At 51.2% G+C, this 27,972-nt stretch overlaps 1 protein-coding gene and 1 pseudogene across 1 annotated transcript in view; both read left to right on the plus strand.

Moving 5' to 3' along the window:
• Positions 1-27,972, plus strand: part of sesn1 (sestrin 1) — a 118,646-nt gene that overhangs the window by 9,099 nt on the left and 81,575 nt on the right. The gene's annotated exons all lie outside the window — the stretch shown is intronic.
• LOC132209566 (basic proline-rich protein-like) lies at positions 4,576-7,239 on the plus strand (annotated as a pseudogene).

Here is a 27,972-nt window from a genome sequence, read left to right on the forward strand (position 1 = left end):
CCCCCCTCCCCCCCTCCCCCCCCTCCCCCCCCTCCCCCCCCTCCCCCCCTCTCCCCCCCTCCCCCCCCTCCCCCCCTCCCCCTCCCCCCCCTCCCCCCCCTCCCCCCCCCTCCCCCCCCCTCCCCCCCTCCCCCCCCCTCCCCCCTCCCCCCCTCCCCCCCCTCCCCTCCCCTCCCCCCCCTCCCTCCCCCCCCTCCCCCCCCCTCCCCCCCCCCCCTCCCCCCCCCCTCCCCCCCCCTCCCCCCCCCTCCCCCCCCCTCCCCCCCCCTCCCCCCCCCCTCCCCCCCCCCTCTCCCCCCCTCTCCCCCCCCCTCTCCCCCCCCTCTCCCCCCCCTCTCCCCCCCCTCTCCCCCCCTCTCCCCCCCAACCCCCGACAACACCAGCCCTCCCTCCTCTCCTCCCCTCCCCTCCTCCCCTCCCCTCCTCCCCCTCCCCTCCTCCCCTCCCCTCCCTCCCCTCCCTCCTCCCCTCCCTCCTCCCCTCCCTCCCTCCCCCCCCAACCCCCGACAACACCAGCCCTCTCCCCCAACCCCCGACAACACCAGCCCTCTCCCCTCCCCCTCCCTCCCCTCCCCTCCCCTCCCCTCCCCTCCCCTCCCCTCCCCTCCCCCTCCCCTCCCCTCCCCCTCCCTCCCAACCCCCGACAACACCAGCCCTCCCTCCCTCCCTCCCCCCCCAACCCCCGACAACACCAGCCCTCCCTCCCTCCCTCCCCCCCCAACCCCCGACAACACCAGCCCTCCCTCCCTCCCTCCCCCCCCAACCCCCGACAACACCAGCCCGCCCTCCCTCCCGCCCTCCCTCCCTCCCTCCCCCCCTCCCTCCCCCCCAACACCAGCCCTCCCCTCCGCCTCACCCCCGACAACACCAGCCCCCCCCTCCCCCCGACAACACAACCCACCCCGACAACACCAGCCCCCCCTCCCCCCCACCGACAACACCAGCCCCCCCTCCCCCCCCTCGACAACACCAGCCCCCCCCTCCCCCCCTCCCCCTGACAACACCAGCCCCCCCTCCCCCTGACAACACCAGCCCCCCCTCCCCCCCCTCCCCCTGACAACACCAGCCCCCCCTCCCCCTGACAACACCAGCCCCACCTCCCTCCCTCCCCCCCGACAACACCAGCCCCCCCCTCCCTACCCCCCAACCCCCGACAACACCAGCCCCCCGCCTCCCTAACCCCCCTAACTTCCGACAACGCCAGCCCTTCCTCCCAGCCCCCCCGACAACCCCACCCCCCTCCCCCCCCGACCCCCGACAACCCCACCCCCCCCCACCCCCCTCCCCCCACGACAACCCCACCCCCCTCCCCCCACGACAACCCCACCCCCCTCCCCCCACGACAACCCCACCCCCCTCCCCCCCGACAACCCCACCCACCTCCCCCCCGACAACCCCACCCACCTCCCCCCCCAAAACAACACCAGCCCCCCCTCCCCCCCGACAACACCAGCCCCCCCCCCCCCCCCGACAACACCAGCCCCCCCCTCCCCCCCCGACAACACCAGCCCCCCCCGACAACACCAGCCCCACCTCCCTCCCCCCCCCGACAACACCAGCCCCCTGCCGACAACATGAGCCCCACCTCCCTACCCCTCCCCCGACAACACCAGCCCTCTTCCCCCCCCCCCCAGCCCCGACAACACCAGCCCACCAGCCCCACCTCCCTCCCCCCCCCCGACAACACCAGGCCCCTGCCGACAACACGAGCCCCACCTCACTCCCCCCGACAACACCAGCCCTTCCTCCCGCCCTCCCTCCCCCGACAACACCGACCCTCCCTCCCTCCCCCCGACAACACCAACCCTCCCCCCGACACACCAACCCTCCCTCCCTCCCCCCGACAACACCAACCCTCCCCTCTCTCCCCCCGACAACACCAGCCCTTCCTCACTCCAACAACCCCCGACAACACCAGCCCTTCCTCCCTTCCCCCCCAACCCCCGACAACACCAGCCCTCCATCCCTACCCCCCCCAACCCCCGACAACGCCAGCCCTCCCTCCCTACCCCCCCCGACAACACCAGCCCGCCCTCCCCCCCCCCCCCAACACCAGCCCGCCCTCCCCCCCCCCCCCCCCCAACACCAGCCCTCCCCCCCCCCCCCCCCCCAACACAAGCCCTCCCCCCCCCCCGCCTCACCCCCGACAACACCAGCCCTCCCTCCCCGGCCCCCGACAACACCAGCCCCCCCCACAACACAACCCTCCCCCCAACAACACCAGCCCTCCCCCCAACAACACCAGCCCTCCCCCTCCCCAACAACACCAGCCCCTCCCCCTCCCCAACAACACCAGCCCCCCCCCCTCCCTCCTCCCCCCCTCCTCCCCCCCTCCCCCCCTCCCCCCCCCCCTCCGCCCCTCCCCCCCCTCCCCCCCCTCCCTCCCCCCCCTCCCCCCCCTCCCCCCTCCCTCCTCCCCCCCCCTCCCCCCCCTCCCTCCCCCCCCTCCCTCCCCCCCCTCCCTCCCCCCCCTCCCTCCCCCCCCTCCCCTCCCCCCCCTCCCTCCCCCCCCCTCCCTCCCTCCCCCCCCTCCCTCCCCCCCAACCCCCGACAACACCAGCCCTCCCTCCCTCCCTCCCCCCCCCCAACCCCCGACAACATCAGCCCTCCCCTCCCCTGCCCTCCCCTGCCCTCCCCCTGCCCTCCCCCTGCCCTCCCCTGCCCTCCCCTGCCCTCCCCTGCCCTCCCCTGCCCTCCCCTGCCCTCCCCTGCCCTCCCCTGCCCTCCCCTCCCCTCCCCCGACAACACCAGCCCTCCTCCCTCCTCCCCTCCCTCCTCCCCTCCCTCCTCCCCTCCCTCCTCCCCTCCCTCCTCCCCTCCCTCCTCCCCTCCCTCCTCCCCTCCCCCCTCCCCTCCCCCCCTCCCCTCCCCCCCTCCCCCTCCCCCCCAACCCCCCGACAACACCAGCCCTCCCTCCCTCCCTCCCCCCCAACCCCCGACAACACCAGCCCGCCCTCCCTCCCTCCCTCCCTCCCCCCCAACCCCCGACAACACCAGCCCGCCCTCCCCTCCCTCCCTCCCTCCCCCCCAACCCCCGACAACACCAGCCCGCCCTCCCTCCCCTCCTGCCCCCCCAACACCAGCCCTCCCCCCCACCGACAACACCAGCCCCCCTCCCCCCCCACCGACAACACCAGCCCCCCCCTCCCCCCCTGACAACACCAGCCCCCCCCTCCCCCCCTCCCCCCCTCCCCCTGACAACACCAGCCCCCCCTCCCCCTGACAACACCAGCCCCACCTCCCCCTGACAACACCAGCCCCACCTCCCTCCCTCCCCCCCGACAACACCAGCCCCCCCTCCCTACCCCCCAACCCCCGACAACACCAGCCCCCCCGCCTCCCTAACCCCCTAACTTCCGACAACGCCAGCCCTTCCTCCCAGCCCCCCCGACAACCCCACCCCCCTCCCCCCCGATCCCCGACAACCCCACCCCCCCCACCCCCCCTCCCCCCCCGACAACCCCACCCCCCTCCCCCCCCGACAACCCCACCCCCCTACCCCCCAAAACAACACCAGCCCCCCCCTCCCCCCCGACAACACCAGCCTCCCCCCCGACAACACCAGCCCCCCCCTCCCCCCCGACAACACCAGCCCCCCCCGACAACACCAGCCCCCACCTCCCTCCCCCCCCCGACAACACCAGCCCCCAGCCGACAACACGAGCCCCACCTCCCTCCCCCTCCCCCGACAACACCAGCCCCACCTCCCTCCCCCCCCCAACAACACCAGCCCCCTGCCGACAACACGAGCCCCACCTCCCTCCCCCCCCCCCGACAACACCAGCCCCCGCGCCCTACCCCCCCAACCCCCGACAACACCAGCACCCCCCCCCGACAACACCAGCCCCATCTCCCTCCCCTCCCCCGCCGACAACACCAGCCCCACCTCCCTCCCCCCCCCTCCCCCCCTCCCCCGCCGACAACACCAGCCCCACCTCCCTCCCCCGACAACACCAGCCCTTCCTCCCGCCCTCCCTCCCCCGACAACACCGACCCTCCCTCCCTCCCCCCGACAACACCAGCCCTTCCTCACTCCAACAACCCCCGACAACACCAGCCCTTCCTCCCTTCCCCCCCCAACCCCCGACAACACCAGCCCTCCATCCCTACCCCCCCAACCCCCGACAACGCCAGCCCTCCCTCCCTACCCCCCCCCCCGACAACACCAGCCCTCCCTACCCCCCCCCGACAACACCAGTCCCGCCCTCCCTCCCTCCCCCCCCCAACACCAGCCCTCCCCCCCTGCCTCACCCCCGACAACACCAGCCCTCCCTCCCCGGCCCCCGACAACACCAGCCCCCCCCACAACACAATCCTCCCCCCAACAACACCAGCCCTCCCCCCAACAACACCAGCCCTCCCCCTCCCCAACAACACCAGCCCCACCCACAACACAACCCTCCCCCCCAACAACACCAGCCCTCCCCCTCCCCAACAACACCAGCCCTCCCCCTGACAACACCAGCCCTCCCTCCCTCCCTCCCCCCCCCCCCCCCAACACCCGACAACATCATCCCTCCCCCCCTCCCCCCCTCCCCCCCCTCCCCCCTCCCCCTCCCCCTCCCCCCCCTCCCCCTCCCCCTCCCCCCCCTCCCCCCCTCCCCCCCTCCCCCCCTCCCCCCCTCCCCCCCCCCTCCCCCCCCTCCCCCCCCCTCCCCCCCCCTCCCCCCCCCTCCCCCCCCCTCCCCCCCCCCTCCCCCCCCCCTCCCCCCCCCCTCCCCCCCCCCTCCCCCCCCCCTCCCTCCCCCTCCCTCCCCCCCCTCCCCCCCCTCCCCCCCCCTCCCCCCCCTCCCCCCCCCCTCCCCCCCCTCCCCCCCCTCCCCCCCCCTCCCCCCCCTCCCCCCCCTCCCCCCCCAACCCCCGACAACACCAGCCCTCCCCTCCTCTCCTCCCCTCCTCTCCTCCCCTCCTCTCCTCCCCTCCCTCCTCCCCTCCCTCCTCCCCTCCCTCCTCCCCTCCCTCCTCCCCTCCCTCCCTCCCCTCCCTCCTCCCCTCCCCTCCCTCCCCTCCCTCCCTCCCCTCCCTCCCTCCCCTCCCTCCCTCCCCCCCAACCCCCGACAACACCAGCCCCCTCCCCTCCCCCTCCCCTCCCCTCCCCTCCCCTCCCCTCCCCTCCCCTCCCCTCCCCTCCCCTCCCCTCCCCTCCCCTCCCCTCCCCTCCCCTCCCTCCCCCCCCAACCCCCGACAACACCAGCCCTCCCTCCCTCCCTCCCCCCCAACCCCCGACAACACCAGCCCGCCCTCCCTCCCTCCCCCCCAACACCAGCCCTCCCCTCCGCCTCACCCCCGACAACACCAGCCCCCCCTCCCCCCCCACCGACAACACCAGCCCCCCTCCCCCCCCCCCTCGACAACACCAGCCCCCCCTCCCCCCCTCCCCCTGACAACACCAGCCCCCCCTCCCCCTGACAACACCAGCCCCACCTCCCTCCCTCCCCCCCCGACAACACCAGCCCCCCCTCCCTACCCCCCAACCCCCGACAACACCAGCCCCCCCGCCTCCCTAACCCCCTAACTTCCGACAACGCCAGCCCTTCCTCCCAGCCCCCCCGACAACCCCACCCCCCTCCCCCCCCGACCCCCGACAACCCCACCCCCCCCCACCCCCCTCCCCCCACGACAACCCCACCCCCCCCACCCCCCTCCCCCCACGACAACCCCACCCCCCCTCCCCCCACGACAACCCCACCCCCCCTCCCCCCCGACAACCCCACCCCCCTCCCCCCCCGACAACCCCACCCACCTCCCCCCCCAAAACAACACCAGCCCCCCCTCCCCCCCGACAACACCAGCCTCCCCCCCCGACAACACCAGCCCCCCCCCTCCCCCCCGACAACACCAGCCCCCCCCGACAACACCAGCCCCACCTCCCTCCCCCCCCGACAACACCAGCCCCCTGCCGACAACATGAGCCCCACCTCCCTACCCCTCCCCCGACAACACCAGCCCTCTCCCCCCCCCCAGCCCCGACAACACCAGCCCACCAGCCCCACCTCCCTCCCCCCCCCCCCGACAACACCAGGCCCCTGCCGACAACACGAGCCCCACCTCCCTCCCCCCCCCCCCGACAACACCAGCCCCCGAGCCCTACCCCCCCCAACCCCCGACAACACCAGCCCCCCCCGACAACACCAGCCCCATCTCCCCCTCTCCCCACCCCCCCCCCCCTCCCCCCCTCTCCCCCTCTCCCCCCTCTCCCCCCCTCTCCCCCTCTCCCCCCTCTCCCCCCCCTCCCCCCCCTCCCCCCCCCTCCCCCCCCTCCCCCCCCTCCCCCCCCCACCCCCCCCACCCCCCCCCGTCTCCCCCACCCCCCCCCTCCCCCCCCCGTCTCCCCCCCCCCGTCTCCCCCCCCCCCCCGTCTCCCCCACCCCCCCCTCCCCCCCCCCGTCTCCCCCCCCCCCGTCTCCCCCCCCCCGTCTCCCCCCCCCCCCGTCTCCCCCCCCCCCGTCTCCCCCCCCCCCCCCCGTCTCCCCCCCCCGTCTCCCCCCCCCGTCTCCCCCCCCCGTCTCCCCCCCCCCCGTCTCCCCCCCCCCCGTCTCCCCCCCCCCCGTCTCCCCCCCCCCGTCTCCCCCCCCCCGTCTCCCCCCCCCCCGTCTCCCCCCCCCCGTCTCCCCCCCCCCCGTCTCCCCCCCCCCCGTCTCCCCCCCCCCCGTCTCCCCCCCCCCCGTCTCCCCCCCCCCCGTCTCCCCCCCCCCGTCTCCCCCCCCCCCGTCTCCCCCCCCCCCGTCTCCCCCCCCCCCCCCCTCCCCCCCCCCCGTCTCCCCCCCCCCCCCCCCTCCCCCCCCCGTCTCCCCCCCCCCCGTCTCCCCCCCCCCCGTCTCCCCCCACCCCCCCCCCTCCCCCCCCCGTCTCCCCCCCCCCCGTCTCCCCCCCCCCCGTCTCCCCCCCCCCCGTCTCCCCCCCCCCCCCCGTCTCCCCCCCCCCGTCTCCCCCCCCCCCGTCTCCCCCCCCCCCGTCTCCCCCCCCCCGTCTCCCCCCCCCCCGTCTCCCCCCCCCCCGTCTCCCCCCCCCCGTCTCCCCCCCCCCGTCTCCCCCCCCCCCGTCTCCCCCCCCCCGTCTCCCCCCCCCCGTCTCCCCCCCCCCCCGTCTCCCCCCCCCCCCGTCTCCCCCCCCCCCCCGTCTCCCCCCCCCCGTCTCCCCCCCCCCCCGTCTCCCCCCCCCCCGTCTCCCCCCCCCCCCGTCTCCCCCCCCCCCCCGTCTCCCCCCCCCCCCGTCTCCCCCCCCCCCCCCGTCTCCCCCCCCCCCCGTCTCCCCCCCCCCCTCTTCCCCCCCCCCCTCTTCCCCCCCCCCCTCTTCCCCCCCCCCTCTTCCCCCCCCCCCTTTCCCCCCCCCCCTTTCCCCCCCCCCCTTTCCCCCCCCCCTCTTTCCCCCCCCCCCTCTTTCCCCCCCCCCCTCTTTCCCCCCCCCCCCTCTTTCCCCCCCCCCCCTCTTTCCCCCCCCCCCTCTTTCCCCCCCCCCCTCTTTCCCCCCCCCCCCTCTTTCCCCCCCCCCCCCTCTTTCCCCCCCCCCCCCTCTTTCCCCCCCCCCCCCTCTTTCCCCCCCCCCCTCTTTCCCCCCCCCCCCCTCTTTCCCCCCCCCCCCCTCTTTCCCCCCCCCCCTCTTTCCCCCCCCCCCTCTTTCCCCCCCCCCCTCTTTCCCCCCCCCCCTCTTTCCCCCCCCCCCTCTTTCCCCCCCCCCCCCTCTTTCCCCCCCCCCCCCCCTCTTTCCCCCCCCCCCCTCTTTCCCCCCCCCCCCTCTTTCCCCCCCCCCCCTCTTTCCCCCTCCCCCTCTTTCCCCCCCCCCCCTCTTTCCCCCCCCCCCCTCTTTCCCCCCCCCCCCCTCTTTCCCCCCCCCTCTCTCTTTCCCCCCCCCTCTCTCTTTCCCCCCCCCTCTCTCTTTCCCCCCCCCCCTCTCTTTCCCCCCCCCCTCTCTCTTTCCCCCCCCCTCTCTCTTTCCCCCCCCCCTCTCTCTTTCCCCCCCCCCTCTCTCTTTCCCCCCCCCTCTCTCTTTCCCCCCCCCTCTCTCTTTCCCCCCCCCTCTCTCTTTCCCCCCCCCCCCCTCTCCCCCTCCCCCTTCCCCCTCCCCCCCCCCCCTCCGTCCCCCTGCCCAGGACCACATCTTCAACCGCCTGCACCCCCCCCAGAACTATATTCCCCCACCCTCTACCCCTCTCCCCATGACTGACCCTTTCCCACCTCCCCTCCCGCCATATAAACTGCTTCACCCATCTACCACACCTACACCCTCCCCCCTCCCCCCCTCCACCTCCCCCTGCCAATTTTTCTTGCACCAGCCCCTCTCTACTGTCTGCGCATCCGCCCCAAATATTCTGCTGTTTGGTGTGGCCTGCCTCTCCCAACACCCCTTTTCTTCCTCCACAGCCCTCTGCCCCTGCTCACCTCACCCTATCCTCCTGTCTATCCCATTTTCCCCTGCCCATCCTCTCCTCGTGTCTCCCTCGCCACCAAAGATAGCTACTGTTGTTACACTCTGGCTCACTTGGTTGTATCTTATGCTTCATTTGGTGTATTTGTGTTCAGTAAACAAGAGCGCCAGTCTTGATGGTGGAATGAAACATTAAACAAATGTTTTGAGCGTGTATAAAGCCTGTAAACAACAGTACTCATTATAAACATCATTTATATTAATTAGGTTTCAGGCTTGGGTAACTCGTTGTGCCCTCGTTTCTGTATCAGAAAGTTGTGTTCATGTTTCCCTCTTAATTAGGCACAGTTCTGAGTTCTGTCCTGTTAAAGCGCTATCTTTCAGATGCGATGATGAGTTGACTGTCCATCTATTTCAGTTTTATTCCATGATATTGTTTGAGGAGCATGGGAGTTCTATTATTTATCACTTGATCAGTACTCCTGAAACAGTACTTCATTATGATCTAAAGCTGTTGTGGCAACTTGTGTGCCAATTGCTTGCATGTTTTTGTACATTAACAACTTTTTAAGTTACTCTTTTTCTAGTTGCTTATGAACGTGCTTTGGCAAATCACTAGGTCATGAAGGGTGCTATTTAAATGCAGTTCTTATGTACATTTATTAATAGAATCTCGGTCAAAATAACAAATTTTATTTTGCTCCAATGCTGAAAGTTATGTAGTTGAGTTCTGCATGATTGACTTCAGTCTGACTGCCACATCTGATCTGAACTGAATAAAGCAATCAAAAACGAATGAAGCTGTCTCTCTCAGCTAATCAGCCTATTGTATGTCTTCAAATGGGGTTTGTGTGTGATGATAATGCAGATGCTGAGCCAGAAAAACAATTGAAATTTTAAATGAATAATATGTACTTTTATAAAGTTGTCACACTTGGATGAAGGTGGCAATATGCAATCTTGGTCTTAACAGTATGTGGGGTATGTGACTTAGTCCTTGGTATGGGGTCAAAGAATATGAGAAGTGAAGCATTTAACATGTAATTGAATTGAGCTCTTGAAGATGGACTGTTTATGGGTTAAGCCATATTGAGCCAGTTTCTCTTGCACCAACCCCTCTCCACTGTCTGCGCCTCCGCCCCAAATATTCCGCTGTTTGGTGCGGCCCGCCCCTCCCAACACCCCTTTTTCTTCCTTCACAGCCTCCTGCTCCTGCTCACCTCACCCTTATGGCTTTGTTCTTCCTCCAATTCCATAACTTTCACTATCCTCCCTGTGGGAAAACTATCTTTTAATATTCTTAGACCCAAATGTTATAATTCCCAAATCTGAAAACACAGCTTTTAAGCTGTGATCACTGCATCACTTTTCTCTTTTGAGGACTATACATACTCCTACGAAGTCCTAACCACCACCACCAGCGCCCCCCCCCCCCCCCCCCCCCCCCCCCCCCCCCCCCCCCCCACCCCCAACACTTACTTTCATTCCTCTGGTTTGCAAGTCTGGGAAGTGAAGTCAAGCTGCTTACAACAACTTATAGTCAGGCCATTCTATTTTCATTATTTCATTAAATGCTGTGCTTTGCTCTCCTGTTAAAACCGTCATTTTGCTCTAGGATTACCGTCTAGGACAAAGACTAAACTTAAGTCAGTCTTTGTTTACCACTAGCCATTTCACGAAACCCTTTCACTATCAGAATTAATTGATCTGATTTCTTCACAACCAAAGTTAAGAAATAGCAATGAGACTCAACCAAATAACCACTCAATTCAGTTTAATCATGGTTGATGTTTTGTCTCAATGTTGTTTGTCTCTCCCTGGATTTCTTGAAAAAATTTGAAATTTGTCTATCTCAGAAGTGAATACAGGAGTTTCTCAACTTTCTGGTGTGGAAAACTGTGAACAGTCATAATCCTGAGTGAAGAAATTTCTCCTCTGCTAAGTGATCAACACCTTATCTTGAGACTGGGTTCTAAAGTTCTGGGTTCCTCAGCTTGTATTATCTGTTTACCCTGTCATGCCCCTTCAGAAGTCTCAGGCTTCTGAATTCCAGAGGATTTAGGCTCGATTCACCCAGCCTTTCATCAAAGGGCAACTGTCTCATCCCAAGAATCAATCTGTTGAACCTTCACAGTACTGGCTTCGAGACAAGTAGATTCTTCCCTCGATAAAGATTGAGGGAAGCCAAGTTTATTCTGACAAGTGTAAGTTGTGTGTCTTTCAATGTCAATATATCCTTCTTATCAAGAACTTCCAGGATACTCCAAATGTGATCTAATCACCTTGACCTTTTCCCATCCCTGACGTAAATGACAACATTTTGTGTTCTTTTGATTACCTTCAGTACCTGTTCCTGACATTGTAATAATCTATGCAGCTGCACCCTCAACTCTTTGTATCTTCAATGTTTTTAGCTTTACATTTAGAAAATGCTATATCCTGTTCTGTTTTTGGGTCCAAAATAGTTATTTTGAGTTTGCCTAAATTGAAATTATTCAGGTTACCCATTCCTTCAATGTCTATTTGTAATGTGTTGCCTCCATCTATACTGTTCACAATGCAGCATGAATTTGTGGTACTGGGAAACCTAACTATGTGGCTTTTTACACCATTAATTAAGTCTTTTATTCTTGTAGTGAACAGTTGAAACACTAACATAGAACCTTGCAGGTCAACACTTGTCATACGGGATAACGGCCTCAACTATATCCTCCATGACCTCTGTTTGAGCCGATTTGTCTGATGTTTAATTTTTGTAGGAATCTGAATTCAACTCTTGGCTAACCGTAACTCTTCATTTTCTCCCATAAATTCCACTCCCTGAAGCAATAGTTCTGTTTTCCTTCTTAGCCATTGTTGTAGCCACCTTGGCCATCTGTTGGCTGAACAAAATTTAAAATCAATATTGTTTCCATTTCTAGTGTTACCCACTTGGGTATCAGTCTACTGATTTTTCTAACCAACCTGATCAGAGACGTTGTTACGTAACTCTGGAGCTGGTGTTATTTGAACCTAGGCCTCCCAGTCCAAGTGTAGGAACACTATCGACTGCACGTGATATTAAGTTCATTTTCCGAAGACCCTCACGGACTTGATGCAATAGCAAGACACTGACCTGGCTACAAAAACACAATCCTTTATTATTAAGCAAGTACAAGCTGTGGAGGATCGCTGTACTCAACCCGGCACAGAGTGCTGAGCTCCATAAGTGATTCTCCCTGAACAGCGGACAGTTCCTGCTTTTTACACTTTGAATTGGCTGATACGTAAACAATTACTACATCTGGAACATAGAGAGATCAGGATACAGCGTTGCTCATTCACAAAGTGACTGATAACGACAGGACGCGATTTCAAGTCGCTGAAGTGACAGAATGCGATTTCACGCTGCCAAAGTGTCTGGCTTGAACAAAGATCACTGACCTGGCCACTTCAGTAGAAACAGAAGTTTCATGCCTTTATACAAGTTTCACCCCTTTACTGAATTACAGAAGTCTCACATCTTTACAAACATTTCCCAACCAATCCTATTTGGGCTGCAAGTTTAAGATATCATCTTACGCAGGGGTATGTGGAAACTAAGGAGCATAAAAATTAATGGGATGTTATCCCATTAACATCCCTGAATGTTATGGGCAATTTAGCATTGTGAATCTGCCTAACCTGCACACTTTTGGACTGAGAGGAAACCAGAACACCCAGAGGAAACCCATGCAGACTCTGGGAGAAACACTGGAGGCTGGATACAAACCTGGGTCCCTGGCACTGAGGCAGCAGTGCTGCCCACTCTGCCACCTGTTTTTATTTTCTTCTTTAAGAGCATCCTATCCGTACCCCCAACCCTGTCCCTGTAACCCTGCGGTTCCCATGGCTAATACACCAAGCCTGTACATCCCTGGCCAACCCAATTAACCTGTACATCTTTGGACTGTGGGAGGAAACCGGAGCAGCCAGAGGAAACCCACGCTGACACAGAACATGCAAACTTCACACAGACATTCACCCAAGGGTGGAATCGACCCTGGATCCAGCAATACCTCTAACCACTTAACCATCATAAACCACTACCACTACCACCACCAACCCCCCAACCCCACCCCCCCACCACCACCGTTCACGATGTGGCATTCAGTGATCCATCATGGGAACCTCTGGATTTCTCTGCTACTTTGGAAGTAAAAACAAAAGTTGCTGTACATGGGGTTTCCAGAAGGCATTTGAAAATATGCCACATTTAAAGATTTATTGCAGTATATAAAAGCTAATGGTGTGCGGAGTAACATATCACCTGGGCCACTGTTTATTGCTGCACCCTGTTTGCGCTTGAGAAAATGGTGGTGGGCTGCCTACTTGAACAACAGAGTCCATGTACTGTAGGTAGCTCCACAATGCCCTTAGGGAGATCCACAATTTTAACCCAGCAACACCTGAAGGAACAGGGATATATTTTCAAGTCAGGATGGTGAGTGACTTGGAGGGAAACTTGCAGGTCTTGGTGTTCCCATATATCTACTGTTGTACTTCTAGATGGAAATGGTTGTGGTTTTGGAAGGTGCTGTCTCAGGAGTTTTGGTGAATTTCTACAGTTCATCTTGTAGGTGGCATACAGTGCTACTACTGGGTATTGGTGGTGGAGGGAGTGGAGGCTTGTGAATATGGTGCCAGTCAAGTGGGCTACTTTGTACTTGATGGTGTCAGGCTTCTTGAGTATTGTTGGGACTGCAACTGGCTTGTGCTCTGCAAATGGTGGACATGCTATATGGAGTCATGTTATGAATTATGAACTGTGACCAGCTGTTGTAGCTGTCATGTTTATGTGGTTCGCCCAGTTCAGTTTCTGGTCGATGGTAATCCCCAGGATGTTGGCAGTGCAGGGAATCAGTGATGGTAATGACATTGAACGTTAAGGGATGCTGGTTAGTTTGTCTCTTGTTAGAGATGTTCATTGCTCAGCATTTATGTGGCACGAATGTTAGTTGACACTTGACAGCTCAAGTCTGGATATTGTCTGATTCTTGCTGTGGACTTCTAGTATCTGAGGGATCGTGAGCATTGTGCAATCATTAGCAAGCATCCCCACTTCTGACGCTGATTGGGCTGAGGATACTACAGTGAGGAAGTAAGGACTCTTGTGGTGCAGTGCTAGTGTTGCTATGCCCAAAGCCCAGCCCTCCAACGTAAGTACCACCTGCTCTAGATGTGTGAAATAACATCTCTGAACAGGTTAATTAGAAAATATACATCCTGAGGAACTGCTGCTTAAATGGGTATTTGTCTGACAGGATATGATGAATGGAGTGCCACAGATGCTTGTGCTGGGGCTTCAGTGTTTTCCAGTTTACATCAATGACTGAATCAGGGAGCAAAGACATAATTGCTAAATTTGCAGATGATACCAAGATAAGTGGGAAAGGACCTTGTGAAGAAGACCTAAAAGAATGTTGTGTATGAGCAAAAATCTATTAGTGTAATATGAGAAAAATGTAAAATTGTTTACGTTGGAAGGAAGAATGAAGAAGAATATTATTGGCGAGGTGAGGACTGCGTGACGGTTAGCATGACAGCATGGTAAATGCCCTTCGGTAAATTGTCAGTATCATCGAGAGGGATGTGTGCAGTAAAGCCCCTGCCAGAGAAGCAGACAGGCCGATGGGCCTGAATTGAACTCTGGGCATAAACAAGAATAAGATTTTTCTGGTCCATGCATAAGTAGGAGTAAGGATAAAATAAATGCAAAGGTCCATGTTCCTTTTAGTTAAAATACATCTCCAGAGCTAGGACCAATGATTAATACAACCTGCCATGTGGGAAATCCTAGACTATCCTGGTGGTCTGGCTGATGTGTGTGGAGGAACTTGCAGCTAGAGCAATTTAATATTGGGCTTTGGAGCTTGAATGGCAGCTAGAGTCTAGTAATGCAGTAACTTTAGGAAGTGCAGGTAAGGAAGAATGGAAACCACCAGACAGAAGGAGGAATCCAGGTAGTTGGGCAATCTTTCGAATTCATTTTGCTTGCAAAAAATAGTTTTTTGGCTTCAGAAAACACTGAGGGTGATAGTTTCTTTTGTGGAGGCTAGTCAGAGCATTGTGAGAAATCAAGCTGCTGAGGTGTTGGAGGAGGAGGAAGTGTGGAAGGGCCGAGGGGATTCCTTTAGTGAGGGGGCTAGACAGAGGCTTCTATGGCTTTTAGATGTTATTTCTGATGGTACGTTGCCTCCTGGGACGCAATTGCTGCAGGAAATTCTTCTAATACTTGAGCAGTATTTAGATATTCATTTGTGTTGACATAGCGACCATGGCTGCGGGCAAAATCTGGAAAATAGGGTTCATGTCAGGGTCTTTGTTGACCAGCGTAGTCATGATGGACCAGTTGACTGTCTCCTGTGATGTCAACATTTGAGACAGCTTACATTTAAGACATTCTGTGGAATTCCGAGGTATAGTGTCCGAGTTGTACAGCATGGAAGTAGACCCTTCAGTTCAACATTCCTATTTATGTACCCATTCAGATACCTTTTTGAAGTGTTGGAATTGAACCACCCTCCTGCTCCTCCACCTGTGGCTGCTCATTTCATACATGCACTACCCACTGTGTGGAAAAGCTTGCTTCTCAGGTCCCTTTTAAATCTTTCCCCTCTCACCTTAAACTTTTGCTGTCTTTGACTCTCCTACCCAGGGAAACTCCTTGTCTACTCTCACTCAGGCCCTGTCCTTAAGTGTGTAAGCCCTACCCTGGCTTGTCTCACCATGCATGTAGTCATACAACATGGAAACAAAGCCTTCAGTCCAGCTAGTCCATGCCAATGATTTTCCCAAATTAAACTAGTCCCAACTGCCTGCATTTGGCCCACATCCCTCCAAACCTTTCCTATTCATATGCTTATCCAAATGTCTCTTAAAATGTTGTAACTGTACCTGGATCCACCACTACTTCTGTCCATTCATTCCACACACTAACCACTCTCTAAAACTGTTGCTCTTCATGTCCCTTTTAAATCTTTCTCTTCTCACCTTAAAAATATGCACCCTGGTTTGAACTTCCCCACCTTGGGGAAAAGGCCTTCACTATTCACTTTATCTATGCCCCTCTACCTCCTATGCTCCAGTGAAAAATGTCCCAGCCTATCCGACCTCTCCTTATAACTCGAACCCTCCGTTCCAAGCAACAACATGGTAAATCTTTTCTGAACCCTCTCCAGTTTAATAATAATCTTCCTATAACAGCGCGATCACAACTGCTTACAGCTCTCCAGCAGATGCCTCACCAATGCCCTGTACAACCTAAACATGACATCCCAACTCCTGTACTCCGAAGGTATGTGCAATGAAGGCAAGTATGCTAAATGCCTTCTTAACTACCATGTCCGCCTGTGACAAAAATTTCAAAGAATTATGTACTTGAACCTCTAGGTCTGTCATTCTACAACACTTCCAAGCCTTACCATTAATTATATAAGTACTGCTCTTATATGTTTTATTAAAGTACAATATCTCGCATTTATCCAAATTAAACTCCATCTTGGATAATTTTCTTCATTGTCTACTATACCACCAATTTTGGTGTCATCTCCAAACTTACTAGCCATGCCTACTATATTCTCATCCAAATTATTTATATAAATCAAAACAAAACTACTAATTCCTGGGGAAACACCACTGGTCACAGGCCTCCAATCCGAAAAACAACCTCCACCATTACCCCGTTTCCTACTGTAAGGCCAATTATGTATCCAATTGGCAAGATCACCCTGAATCCTATGTGATCTAACATGACTAATTAGTCTACCATGCACTAAACTATCATGACAAAAGGTACAAATGAGTAACAGCCAAGTTCAAACATAGCAAAATGCAACTTCTGTCATGTGATCTAACCTTATTAACCAGTCTACCATGTAGAACGCTGAACGTTTTGCTGAAGTTCATATAGACAACATCTATCGCTCTGTACTCATCGGTCTTCTTTGTCACTTCTTCAGAAACCTGTAGTTAGTGAGACATGAGTTTCCCCATGCATAAAGCCATGTGGACCATCCCTAATCAGTCCTTGCCTCTCCAAATGCTTGTAGATCCGCTCCCTCAGAATCCCCACCAACAACTTAACTACCACTGATGTGGCCTATAGTTCCTTGGCTTTTCCTTACAACATTTCTTAAATAATGGCTCCATGTTAGCCATGTCTTCTGGTGCCTCAACACTGACTGTTGATGATAAGAATGTCTGTCTCTGCATGGAGCCCAGAAATCTCTTCCCTTGCTTCCCACAAAGTTCTGGGAAACACCGTCCCAGGGATTTAAGTACCTTTATTTGTTTTAAGACCTTCAGCACCACCTCTTCTGTAATATGAACTCCTTTTAAGACATAACTATTTATTTCACAAGTTGCCTAGTTTCCATGCAGTTCTCCACAGTAAATACCAACGCAAAATATTCATCAAGTATCTTGTCCACCTCCTGCCATTCCATCTTGATTTTTAAGAACCTCTATCCTCTCCCTAGTTACTCTTGTTCTTTATGTACTTATAGATTCTGTTTGGATTCTCCTTAATGCCATTTGCCAAAGCTATCTCATGTTTCTTTTTTGCCCTCCTGATTTCCCTCAAGTATATTTGCACTGCCCTTAGACTCCCCTATGGATTCACTTGATCCCAGCTGACATATGCCTCCTTTTTACCCAGAGCCTCAATTTCCCTAGGCATCCAGTATTCCGTAGACCTACCACCCTTGCCCTTCATGCTGACAGGAGTGCAGTGATTCTTCTTTGGAGTGTCAAGGTTGGACTCAATATTAATTCTGCTTCCCTCTCCACAGATAATCAGACTTACTGGGTGTCTCTAGGGCTTTATTTTATTTCCGATTTCACGCATTTGCAGTATGTTGCATTTGAAGCTAATCTATCTGGGGAGATAATTAGAAACACAAATGCACATAAATCACTTGGTTACAGTTTTTATGTCTTGTTTTGCAGGGATTCTCATGCTCTTGCCGTGCTATTTGGCCATAAAATTAAATGTGATGCTGTCCATAAGAGGTGAAATCCTCTAAATTGTGTTCCAAGGTATAATGTGATCAAAATCAATTTAGAATTACTGATTGAAAGCAAAATTTTCCAAAGTTATTTTTAAATCTTGTTTTTGTCAGTTTAATGTCTGATTTTATTCAGATAAGAACTTTTTGGAAGTTTATTCAGTTGAATGTGGTACATGTTTTCTTAAATCCCTTTGGATGGATTGAATGAGTGAATGTTTAAATGGACTACACTGCAAGTATTTTCAGATTGCTTGTATTTATATGCAGTTTAAACAATTCTGATCCAAATATAACATTTCTTGGCAAGTCTAGATTCAACTATGTTGGAAAGGAGCTGGTGTCTAATTCAGTGTTGACTTTTGGATATGTTTATGGTAATTTTTATGCAGAATATTTTCCAGTGTAAATCTATCTACATTAGGCAAATAAGTGAACTGACCTCAAAACAATTTTTAAACCAACTGATGATTTAAAGATTGTAAAATATGTCTTTTAACATGGCAAATATAGAGAATCTCAGCAACTGCGGTGTTCCAAAACTGGTTTTGACACTTTTATGCAACTTCCTTTTAATGATTACAGATCAGGAATTTATCTGGTTAAGATCAAGGACTCTGGCTTCTGTTATGACACATTGGTCTCAAAATTTCATTTACCAGCTTCAGTTTTTATAGCTGTGTTGGCAGACATCATGACACATAAATTTCACTTCCAATTCGTGCAAATTGTAGCATGTAATGCAGTGCACTAGAATTGTGCCTCGGTTGTGATTATTCAATGTAGTTTCTGTTCTATATGGTGAGTTAACTTCTTTGGTTACATATAGATTCTAGAATTGTTGCTATCATCCAATCACGCACTGATCTGAAAATAAAATGAATGAGAGGGGCCAGCAGCAGACTTGAATAAGAATTATGTTTGACCAGCATGTTAGTACAAAGCTGAGCATCTGTTTAGAGCTTAGTTCCAGGTCACACTTTTTTTAAAGTCAATCAGTTAGGATCATGCAAGGATTAATTGTGTTTTTACTGAATTTCTTAAATACTTACTTTGTATATTCTTAAATTTCAATGTTTTAAACATCAAAGTCCTATTGGATCTAAGTGAAGCAGAGTTTAAACCACTTCCATCTCTTGTTTAGAAGGTTGATCTAATGAAAAAATTAAAATGTTATCTGGATCTATGAGGATTGGTAACCAAAACATGCAAGCATGGCATTGAATTTAAAATAGAACGTTCAGATAGTAAAACAAGAAACCTTTTCATCCAAATATTAGGAAATTTAGTAGTCTCCACCTGTGATTACCAGTCCGGTGAGATATGCCACCACCCAGTCAATCCCATTAGTGTTGAAGGCATAAGTCTATTGTAACTGTAACAGGGGTCTTACTCAAAATGATAACATTGTTCGTGTTTATGATCAGTGGTCTGAGAACCAATTGAAATGAGTAGGAATGAAAGCTGTGCTTTTTACTCTGTTACTGCTTTGGCCTAGTGTTGTGGATCAATGACTTGTATTTTGAATAATCTCACTGACTATTTGGAGACATGTGCAGACCACACTTTGAGAATCACTGATCTAGTTGAATGGTAGAACAGGCTCAGGAAGCTACATTTTTGGTCTGGCCCAAAAATAAAACTGTAAGAGTGGTCTTATCACTAATGAGAGAAATTAAGGTTGGTATTGCATCTAAGGAAGGGACATAACAAATTGGTCAGGAAAAAGCAGCAAATCTGAAGATCGGAAGTAGTTTATATTTCCGCAAAGGTCAGAGGGATTAATTAAGCAAGCAATAGGATCTGGGTGTGATGATCTTTGCCGGGTCAATGGGCCGAATAGCCCCTTTCCATAAGTTGGTGTTCCCTGCAAGCTATCATGCTCCAATGTTCTCCTCTCATTTTACTCTAATTTTCTGATTCTTGGTCAGATTTTTTTTCCCAATTCTACACTGTTGCTAATCCTCCTGGGCTGCTTTTCGTGGTAATTTTAAATGTTGCCCCTTTGAATCTAATAATACCACAATGTCTATTGTATGCTACAGTTGAGCCACTTTTCTCGTTTGGTTTTTATTCCATAGGAATGAATAACGAATTCAAACATAGGTTCCTTAAATGTAAGCCATTGTGTATTCACAGCATAACATTTTTAGTACGGTTCCCCACTCCATCATTGCCGACTTGTGTCTCATGCTGTTTTAACTTGGATACAAATCTTAGTTTTGGATTGAACTTCTTCACTCTCCAGCTTGATGAATAATTCTATCATTTTAACATCGCTCTTCCCCAGTGGATCCCAAACAAGATTGTTTGTTTGTTTGTTTTTTTTTTCTCCTCCTAGTATATATGTGATTCATATAGTCTGCTTTCAAGTTAGTTCCTGAAAGTATTGATCTCAAAACCATGATGTATACCTCCAGGAAATCATCTTCCTATGTATATTGCTAGTTTGGTTTGTCTAACTGGTGATTTTAAGCTACCTATGGTTACAGTTGTAACCTTGCTGCATGGATCTCCAAGCTCCTGCTCAATGCCTTCCAACACATCCCCTTCATTGTTGGGGACATTTTTTCCTGCCTTTTGGTGTTTATTATCGCTATCCACACAGATCCCACGTCATAGTTTTCTGAATCAATATTCTTTCTCATGTATTTGCGATGGCTTCCTCCACTAACAATGGTACTCCACTTGCTTTTCAGATTTGCCTGTCCCTAAATATAGAGTTCACCTGGATGTTCAGTTCCTAATCTTGGCCACAGTGCAGCCATGTCACATGCTTGCAAAAGTATCATAATCATGTATATCTATTTGAATTGTTAGTTCATTAACCTTATTACAGATCTAATGTATTGCATACATTAAAAACAGCATAACTAGGGACAATGTTGTACCACTCGAAGATAAAGGAGGGAATTTGTGCTTGGAGGCAAGGGATGTGGATGAGATTCTAAATAAGTACTTTATGTCAGTAATCACCCAGGAGAAGGTTTATGGAGGTTAGTGAGATTGTGTGGAGCATGTTAATTAGGGTATGACATTTTGAGATCAAGAAGGAAGTGGTGTTAGGTCTCTTGAAGCGCATTAAGGTGGATAGATCCCCAGGGCCCGATGGTGTCTTCCCCAGACTATTGAGACATCGAGAGGAGATTGCTGGGGTCTTGACCAACATCTTTGTATCCTCATTAGCCACTGGAGAAGTTCCAGAGGAGCAGCAAAAATTAATGTTGTTCCCCTGTTCAACAATGGAAATAGGCACAATCCTGAAACTACGATCAGTGAGCCCCTCATTGGTAGTTGGGAAGCTATTGGAGAGAATTCTTAAGGATAGGATTTATTTGCATTTCTAAAAGCATGGTCTAACTAGGGGCAGTCAGCATGGCTTTGCAGGGCAGGTCATGTCTTAGTAAGGAGATGGGAAAGTTAGAGATGGATCAGGTTTTGAACAAAAGATCAGCGGGAAAGGTTAGAAAGGAAAATCTCTAAGAAATGATTTGAATGAGAGAAGAATTAGACTTACTTGGTCAAAGGGAATGATGCAGCAAGAAACAAAAGCTGTGCCTTTGCAGCTGTAATGCCAGAGAGAAAATCAAACATGCAAACAGAACGGGGAGAAAAGGAACCCTAGAGCAAAGATTATAGTTTAAAGTTGTTGAGTTTAATATTTCTTGCATAAGGCTAAAAGATCTTTACTTGAAAGATAACATGCTTTTTTTTCAACTTATGTTGAGCTTTACTGCGATAATGCAGCACCCTGAGAACAGTCAGCATGACATAAAGATGAAGAAACAAATGAAAATCTAATCTTAATTGGTAGCTAGTCTTTTTTAGATGATGACTGAACTGTGTATTTTCAGAACTTTTTTTCAAAGTGCATTGTACTTTGCAATATTCTCTCAAATCAAAGCTTAAAGGTGGGCAACCAAACTAGTTCCACAGATGCCTCCTGTGGTGAAGAATTGTGTTGAGGAAAGATTTAAATTGACTATTGCTGTATTCTCTGGTGTTTAGAAAAAATGAGAAGTGATCTCATTCATATGGGCAAAATTCTTCCAGAGTTCAGCATGATCAATTCAGGAAGGCTATTTCCTCCTTGCTGGGAAGTTTAGGACAAGGGACACTATCTAGGCCCGAAATGGCAGCTTTTGTGCTCCTGAGATGCTGCTTGGCCTGCTGTGTTCATCCAGCTCCACACTTTGTTATCACCATCACAGTAAGGGGCTGTTTTTAGGACAAAGTCAAAGAATTTCTTCAGTTGATGTTGAATCTGTGCTATTCCACCCTTGCCCTTTGCAGAATGGGTTATTTTCTTAGTACGTTCAAGACTGAGACAAATATTTTTATATATTAAAAACCATCTGGAGATATGTGGTTAGTCGTGGAAAATAGTATAGTAGATGATCAATCATGGTCTTTTGAATAGTAAAGCTGCTTTAGCTGGATAACTTACTCCTATTTTGTATGTTCATGGCTAGGCAAATGTCCGAGTCTAGATAAGGTACACTTTCATCCTGTTATGATTCTGCCCTTGTCGCTATTGAGAAAGACTGATTGTAATATTATGGGTATTACGATAATTGTAATAGTAATTAAAAATTGTTAGACTAACTGAAAGTGATGTAAAATTGTCTGTTTCCTGTATTCCAGCTGTCTAATATCCTGTCCATGTGATTGACATGCATGCTTGTAAAACTAACAGCAAATTAGATATAATTCTGCAATTGAACAGCATTTGCTAAATAATGCAGAGTGTGCAAAGAATTACAATGATAACGTTTAGGGTTGTCAGTCGGTCTTGAAGTGAGGCACAATTGCATTTATCAGAAACTGTATCTATTAATGCAAAGGATCCTGTTTTTTGTTGACAAAGAATTTTTAAATTAACCTACTTTTAATTTGTCTGTTCAGAGATGTTATTACACGCCTCTAGAGGAGGTGAGACTTGGACCCTGATCTCCTGTTTCGGGTAGGGGCGCTATCTCTGTGCCACAAGAAAGCCCCTAAGTTTATACACATTACACCAACTTCAACTGGTTATAGGTGACAGCTGTTCTCTGGTTGATTTCTAAGAGTAATCAGATTTAGTCTGCCTCTGGTTAAAACTTAAAGCTTGGCAATTAACTATCATTACTATTAACTGGTGCAGTCTCCATGGCATGCCCCTACCAATCAGAAACTACATATCAATCAGCACTGTTCTCATTCAGAATGAATACTGTTTTCTCTTGGCGTTGACATTTTTTTGTCTGAGCATACAAACAAGATTAGGCCACTCAATTCTTTGAGTCTGCTCTGCTAGTCAAAGAGATTGTGGCTGATATGATTTTAACCTCAACTCTATATTCATGAATAATTCATGAATATGAGCCAGCCTTTTAAAAGACCTTTAAAGTAAGGGAACACTTAGGAGGCAGCGATCATAATATGGTAGAGTTCAGTCTGCAGTTTGAAAGAGAGAAGGCAAAATCAGATGTAATGGTGTTACAGTTAAATAAAGGTAATTACAGGGGCATGAGAGAGGAATTGATGAAAATTGACTGGAAGCAGAGCCTAGCGGGGAAGACAGTAGAGCAACAATGGCAGGAGTTTCTGGGTGTAATTGAGGACACGGTACAGAGGTTCATCCCAAAGAAAAGAAAGATTATCCAGGGTAGGATTTGTCAGCCATGGCTGACAAAGGAAGTTAGGAAATGTGTCAAAGAAAAAGAGAGAGCCTATAAAGTGGCCAAGAGCACTGGGAAATCAGAAGATTGGGAAGGCTACAAAAACAAAGAGGATAACACAGAGCGAAATAAGGAAGGAGAGGATCAAATATGAAGGTAGGCTAGCTAGTAATATTAGAAATGATAGTAAAAGCTTCTTTCAATACATAAGAAACAAACGAGAGGTAAAAGTAGACATTGGGCTGCTCCAAATTGATGCTGAAAGCTATTGATAGGAGATAAGGAAATAACTGAAGAACTTAAGTACTTTGCGTCAGTCTTCACAGTGGAAGACATGAGTAGTATACCAACAATTAGGGAGAATCAGGGGGCAGAGTTGAGTATGGTAGGCATTACAAAAGAGAAAGTGCTAGAAAAGCTAAAAGGTCTAAAAATTGATAAATACCCTGGCTATGTCCTAGAATTCTGAGGGAGGTAGCTGAGGAAATAGCAGAGGCTTTGTGTGATCTTTCAAAAGTCACTGGAGTCAGGGAAAGTCCCAGATGTTTGGAAAATTGCTGTTGTGACCCCACCTTCCTTAAGAAAGGATCAAGGCAAAAGATGGTAAATTATAGGCCGATTAGCCTAACCTCGGTAGTTGGTAAAATTCTTGAATCCTTTGTTAAGGATGAGAATTCAAAATTCTGCAAGTGCAGGGTCAGATTAGAACAAGTTAGCATGGATTTAGTAAGGGGAGGTCGTGCCTGACAAACCTGGTTGAATTCTTTGGACGTAACAAGTATGTTAGACCAGGGAAATCCTGTTATCTATCTAGACTTCCAAAAGACCTTTGATACGGTGCCTTGTGGGGGGCTGCTGAGCAAGGTGAGGGCCCATGGTGTTCGAGGTGAGCTACTTTCTTGGATTGAGGATTGGCTGTCTGACAGAAGGCAGAGAGTTGGGATAAAAGGCTCTTTTTCGGAATGGCAACCGGTGACGAGTGGTGTCCCGCAGGGTTCGGTGTTGGGGCCGCAGCTGTTCACCTTGTATATTAATGATCTGGATGAAGGGACTGGGGGCATTCTGGTGAAGTTTGCCGATGATGCAAAGATAGGTGGACAGGCAGGTAGGTACTGAGGAGGTGGGGAAGCTGCAGAAAGATTTATACAGTTTAGGAGAGTGGTCTAGGAAATGACTGATGAAATTCAACGTGAGCAAATGTGAGGTTTTGCACTTTGGAAAAAACAATACGGGCATGGACTATTCTTTAAATGGTAAGAAAATTCGTAAAGCAGAACTACAAAGGGATCAGGGAGTGTTGGTCCAGGATTCTCTAAAGGTTAACTTGCAGGTAGAGTCTGTGCTTAAGAAAGCGAACGTAATGTTGTCGTTTATCTCAAGAGGGTTGAAATATAAAAGCAGCGATGTGCTTCTGAGACTTTCTAAAGCTCTAGTTAGGCCCCATTTAGAATACTGTGTCCAATTTTGGGCCCCACACCTCAGGAAGGACACACTAGCCTGGAGCGTGTCCAGCGGAGATTCATACGGATGATCCCTGGAATGATAGGTTTAACGTATGACGAGCGGCTAAGGATCCTGGGATTGTATTCATTAGAGTTTAGAAGGTTGAGGGGAGATCTAGTCGAAACTTACAAGATAATGTTGGCATAGAAGGGGTGGATGCTGGGAAGTTGTTTCCGTTAGGTGGGGAGACTAGGACCCATGGGCACAGCCTTAGAATTAGACGTGGTAAATTTAGAACGGAAATGAGATGACGTTTCTTCAGCCAGAGAGTGGTGGGCTTGTGGAATTCATTGCCATGGAGTGCAGTGGAGGCCGGGATGTTAGATGTCTTCGACAAATTCTTGATCTCAGAAGGAATCAAGGGCTACAGGGAGAGTGCAGGGATGTGGAGTTGAAATGCCCATCAGCCATGATTTAAATGGCGGCGTAGACTTGATGGGCCGAATGGCCTTACTTCTACTCCTATGTCTTATGGTCTAATACTCTGATAATCTTTCATTCCTTGGTAGTTGATTTTTGAGAGTTGTCCTAGTCAAGTACAAGATGAAAGGCTTTGATAAAATGCCCACCTTTTCAGAAATTTAGAGGTTTTAGAGGAGATTCAAAAACAATTGGACAGAAAATACTCAGTATCAACATGTCCAAGAGGTTCCATTGTAAAAGAAACACAATTAAGATTTCAAGTTGACCTCTGTCATCACTGGCCTGAATGACCTGTTTGTTCGCTTACTCTTGCTCTCTCTCGGGCTGCTGTTTTTCCAGTATTTTCTCTATTTCAGATTTGCAGTATTTGCTTTATCACAACAAATTAGATGGCATACTAACTTGGAAGAAAATTGTATTTTTTAAATGGTAAACACTGACTACAGTAGCAAATGAAATAAGAATGCCTTTGGCTCTCGATAGATTCACTTGCCTCTTAAAAATTTTGCAAGGCCTAATTTTAATAACTTAGTTGGGAGAGCAGTTGGTTGGTTATTTCACAAAGTAATGGCTTCTGTAATAGCTGTTCGTACACACTTGAGGGAGCTACAGTAACTGTAAAACAGCATTTGAGTCTTGAATCAGTCAAGGTAATACAGCACGGAAACAAACCCTTCGCTGATAGACTTTCCCAAACTAAACAAGTCGCAGTTGGCTTCTTATGGTTTCTCCAAAACATTGTGTCTGCTGATATTTGTTACTTTCAGGTTCCCAGATATTAGCCGCTAGGGAACTTTTCATAGTGTTTCAAATATATGACAATAACCTATAAATTGCAAATGAAGTAAAAATGTAGGTCTGTTTTGTCAAGGTTTTTCGGGGTTTCTCACCCCTATCGGAGTACTGAAGTCATAAAACTACATTTTATGACTGTGGTGCACTAATCAACTTCTCGTCAACCTTTGACATACTTGATGAAACCATTCTCCGCCAAAAGCCTTTGCCCTCCAGGCAGCTAACTGATGTTGTCCTTCTTTCTGCTCTTGTCTAGCTAGCTAGCCTGAGAAGTTTCTTTTTTTAAATATAAGTTTTGTTGACTTGCCACCACACAATTTATCACTGTTGAACCCATTTCCACACCCCCTCCCTCCCTGACCACCTGTTCATAATTTTGGATGAAGTAACGTTTAAAATGTGAGTGCTTAATTGGAATGGTCAAATTTGCAGGTGATAAAAAGCATGTTAAGACTTTGACATCAGATAGATCGAGGGAGGCACAGAGAGGTGGAAGTGAGCAGTTTTGACACCATGCTCCTCTTCTCCTGTTTTGTGATCACTGTATTCCCTCTGGCTTGCTTTATGAGCATTCCGTCCTCGAGGAGCTGTAATGTTCTACATTTCAACACCTAAAATGTCAAAGCCATGATATCGGCCATTGCTCAAATGCTTTCTTTGCTGCCATTTTTTTCTTCAAACTGAATCACATTGTTTTGAAGTCTTTGTTCTACTTGTTGAGGACTTTTGATCTTATCTTCTGCCCTTCACAGGTACTGCCTACTTGCACATCTCAAGCATCACACGTTTCTTGTCTGCTTCAACCCATCTACAGTAGAAGAGTTATCCATACTTGTATCACTTTTGGAAGTGACTGTTCCAGTGCTCTTCTGATCTAACCCACAGTCCTTTATCTACCATTAAACCCTTAAGCCAACCAGTTGCCCATATCTGTATATGCATTATTAGTTCCTGGTCACCCACCGCTGATACAACTCTTTGTTCTCAGTTGGCACCCAGTGTTTCAGTTGAATGACCTCATCCTTGTGTTCAAATTGCTTCATCCTTGACTGTCATTTATGCTGTAAATACCCTTCCTAACCCTGACACTGTTCCTCCCACATCCTGCTATGCAACTGGTTAGGAACTTTATTATTTTTTAGCCATCTAGGGGTCTCTCTGAAGCTGTTTGTTTGGTCTCGCCTGCTCTCTCAGACTCTCCTTTAAACTTAACTTAGTTTTTAATGATTTATTGCCTCCTTTTGATTCAATATCAATTTTTAACAAGTTACATTTCTGTGAAGTTCTCTGGGATGCTTTCACTTTAAAAGTACTATATACAAATGTCAGTTATTCTATTTTCTAAGATAAAATTAGACAAGTTTGAAAAATTTCAGAAACCTAAATGCATTGAATCATAAAGAAATTTGACACTCAAATATTCTTGCACATCGCGATATCAGATTATACTGTTTAGCAATCAAGTTGTGGCATTGCACTGTTGTTTACGCAAATCTGGTACTGAGCAGTTTCTGGGTAGAGGACAGGTTTTCTAAGTGTTTGCAACTGATTTGGTCAATAAGAATACTTCATTTTCTTAAAGAAATTAACCAGGAATAAGTAATTTTGAAACTTGCCCAAGGTATGGAATTACAGGAACTGATTGATTGTTCTCTTCCCGCAGATAGCTATTCTTCAGAAAATTTGGACCTTTGGGTTTTGATGATTATTCTGAGACTAGGGACAGGGTTTATTCAAATTGTCTGTCATTGTTGATTTCTAGCTGTGCAATAGTGCTGTGGCTATGAACAGCAAAACAGATTCATTTCAAATTAATAGTTTTTCTTCCACTGTTGCAATTATACAAATAGATGTTTATGTTGGAACTGTACATTGTATTATTATGAGACATCTCTCAATGCCAGATCTGATTTACAGCTTTTGGTAGAGTCTTCCTGATCTGGGCTGTGGCACAGAATCTGACCTTCATTCAAAACTAATCTTTGTCAGAAGGGAATATTGGAATGATAAGTCATTGTCATCTGGCTAGCAATAAGCAAAACTGGCTAAACCTTTGCTTGTGGGGGATGGCCTGACTTGCTAATTTTTTTGGGTTAGTGTTAAGTTTGTTGATTGCACTTTTTCTTTCTTTAAAGTGAATGCTGTGCTTACTACAAATTTTATATCTGCACTAAAGTACTTCTGGCTCAGCATCAACAGCT

Source organism: Stegostoma tigrinum, chromosome 4, assembly GCF_030684315.1.
Source record: "Stegostoma tigrinum isolate sSteTig4 chromosome 4, sSteTig4.hap1, whole genome shotgun sequence".
In the NCBI taxonomy this organism is placed as follows: domain Eukaryota; kingdom Metazoa; phylum Chordata; class Chondrichthyes; order Orectolobiformes; family Stegostomatidae; genus Stegostoma; species Stegostoma tigrinum.